Raw genomic sequence first — 3608 nt, 5'->3', positions numbered from 1 at the left:
TGTTCTTCCTTGCTTGTTGTATTGTATGTCTCTTTTACTATGTTTAATTGTAATTGACTTGTTTTCATTGAATTCTAGCTTACCCTTGCTTTGTTTGCTGCTTGTTCTTGTTTGTGCGTGTTTTCTTTTGCAATGATCATCCAAATTGGATGTGAGCAGATATTTCAGAGGCNCCTCTGGAGCAGGTTTTAGACGTAGCTGATACGGCTGAAGTCCCTGACACTGCAGCTGAGTAGTCTAGGTTGTTAGTTTTATTTGTATAGTTTAATTCCTTTACTATTTTCTTCTTTTGAAAGACTCTATGCTATAAGTAGAGCTTTAGTCCTTCTTTTGTATTTTGGATGACTGTATTATATATACATTTCATCTGAATTTCCACTCCTAACTGCTTTACATTATTATAACATGTTGCATCCACTTGATATGTCTTAGGCGTATTTTTGGGATGTTACATATATTATCAAGTATTAAATGTTAAAAAATATATATTTTTCCTTTAACTATTACTAAAAAATTATGTTGATATATAATTAAAATATATTAAATTTTTTTGCTTTATAAATGTATTTTTTCAAAATTAAACATATATATTTTTTGTTTAATAAACTTATGTGACTACTATAAAAGGTGAAAGAGATGATAAAATATAATAATACTTGTATAAAAGTTACTATTTAACTCTGTTTTTTATATATCCTAATAGAAAAGATGTTCAATGTAAAAGCATATCATTATTGGATATGTATATTTTAATCTGATAAAATTGAATAAGTTTGGCCCACAAGGAGGCAAAAGTAGAACATAAAAGAATGTGGTCCATAGATTTGAGATGGATGATGGAACATCCATGATTTTATTGACTTTGGCTCTTCAACAAAGTCATGTTTAGTCACATGCACACCACTATACCTTGTTTTCTTCTTAGCCTCCTACTGTCAACACACTGCACATATAAACCTAATACGATAATATTTTAAATATAAATTAATATTAACATTTTTCTTATACATATTTTAAATATAATCATTTTTATAATTAATTTAAAACCGTTTCTTTTATTTATATTAAGAAATTATAATACAATATTTTTAATTTTATAAAATCATCTCTTTGTTCTAATATTCATCATTACATAATATCAGCATCTGATTTCTATAGTTATCATTAGTTCGGTATTATTGGTACAATAAAATGTTTATTAAAAATGAAATTAGTGAATTACATCAATATTAAGCTGTGAATATTAACTAAGAAGATAATTGCTATTTATTAAGAAATAACAATTGGAAAAATAAATCGTTAAGAAAAGACTGAAATCAACACCGGAAAATATATTAAGACGTGAATATATATATCAAATATTATTTTCAGAATTGAAATAACTTAATTATTTTAGTTCGCAATGGTTTACTATATAAAATTTTATATTTTTTTAAAGAAAATTATACCTAAAATTCTTTAAAAGGTTTCATATCATTAACAATGTCAAAATAATTTTAATAAAATTCTTAAATTATTTCAATATATAATTGAGAGAAATTATTTTTTATGTATCATATAATTAACTGAATAAATATATTTATTTATAAATTTATTTAAATGATTAAAATATTTAACTTGTAAAAAATTAACAATTTTAACTAATATATTTATTATTTTTAATTCAAACTAATTTTAATAAAATTATTGAATTAATTTATTATATTATTGAATTTTCCATGTAGATATTTTATATAATTATAAACTTATCCAACTAAGATAATAGTTTTTTTTAGTTAAATATGTTTTTAGTCCCTATATTTGGGACGATTTTGGTTTTAGTCCATTTTCAAATTAAGGTACAGTTTAGCCCTTCAACTTTAGAAAACTCTGATTTTAGTCCTTTTTACCAAATTTTTTTAATTTTATTTGTTGTTTCAAGCACGTTTTTCAGTCAAACAGTGTAAACAATCCAAATGCTACAATGAAACGTGCTTGAAACAATAAATAAAATTAAAAAAATTTGGTAGAAAGATCTAAAACCAGAGTTTTCTAAAATTGAAGGACTAAATTGTACCTTAATTTAACAATGAACTAAAACCAAAATACCAAAATTGTCCCAAAGTATAGGGACTAAAAACATATTTAATCCTAGTTTTTTTAATTTATTAATTAATAAGATCTCCTCTATCTTTTTTCTACAATTTTCTGTTTGTTTCATGGAAAACTTGGTCCCAAAATTGTAATTCTAACTGATTTTCCGTCACCGACATATAAAACATTGAAAAATTGGGGTCCAGGGACCAAATTCTGTCCTACACGGAACCTACTTGTTTTGAAGAGATAAAACAACAGAACGAAAATATTAAATAATATTAACTAAATATTTCACTAAGCTCGTATTTTTTAATTTTTTTTATATATGGAAAATTAACATCAAAATTTGACACACTTGACGTGTCCTTTTTTACATGATTTTTTAATTATTTTAAAGTTACGGATGTAAAAAACAGAATATTGAAAAAGTAGACAAATGGAGTGTGAGAAGGATTTTTTGAGCCTGAGTTTTTTAGTTTTCATTCTGGCATTTTCTCCTTTCCCATTTCATATGTTATCTCTCTCTGTCTACTCTTCCAACTCAATTTCGGTGCAGCTTCCATTATTATGTTGATATCTCTCCTTATCAGAATTATCACACGCGCTCTCACTCTTTTTTTTTTCTTTCCTGTTAAAACAATATCATTTCAGTAAATATTATTTAAAAGTTTAATATAACATTTGATAAAAAAGTAATTAATTATTCAGGAAAATTTATTAGAAACACTGAACTCTATTATTTAAGTATCTAAATGATAAAGAGTGTCTAATAACTAAACATTTAATGTATACATGATAACTGTTAAACACTATCATAACATAATATCAATTTGTAAAAACATCTAAAACAAAGTTAGAATGCCTAATATACATATAACCTTGTTAAATGTTATATATATTTTAAACATTTTAAAAGTTACTCAAAATAGATAAGAGTTAAATGATAATATATGTATTGTACTTAATCACTTAGATAGTCTAATATTTTAAAACATTAAAATATTTTTTTGTCTATTGTATTATGTTTTTTTTTTTGTGTAGATTATCAACTTTATTTAAAAACTTTTTTGGAATAAAAAAACATTTAGAGACATTAAAATATTCAAGGAATGTTTTCTACATACCTTCTGTTTTTCTCATTCATACATAGTACATGTGTCCTATGAGAACACAACATAACTTTTGACTGTACCATAAAGATTACATCCCTAAAGAAAGTCAAAAGCTTTGAGAATGGATTTTTTTTTTAAAGAAGTCTATATAAAGAAGTTGCATGAAGAGAAGAAGAACTTTTGCTATCAAGATATTTACTATACACTTTTTGCTTCTTTCTTTAAGATCTTAAGACTTATCTTTGAAAATATTTTTTGCAAGTTTTTAGAAGTCCATTGTATTGTTTTTATGAATTCAAAAACATATAATAAAGTTTAACATAGTGACGTTAAATGTTCTAGTCAGTTGGACTAGTGTTAATATCAGGAGTGGTGAAACTTGTCTAACTAGTCGATTAGCTTGTAAATTAAGAGTGGTTA

The sequence above is a fragment of the Vigna radiata genome, chromosome 5, assembly GCF_000741045.1.
Source record: "Vigna radiata var. radiata cultivar VC1973A chromosome 5, Vradiata_ver6, whole genome shotgun sequence".
NCBI lineage: Eukaryota > Viridiplantae > Streptophyta > Magnoliopsida > Fabales > Fabaceae > Vigna > Vigna radiata.
The sequence above is the reverse complement of the archived record's forward strand: the minus strand, read 5'-3'. Positions refer to the sequence as shown.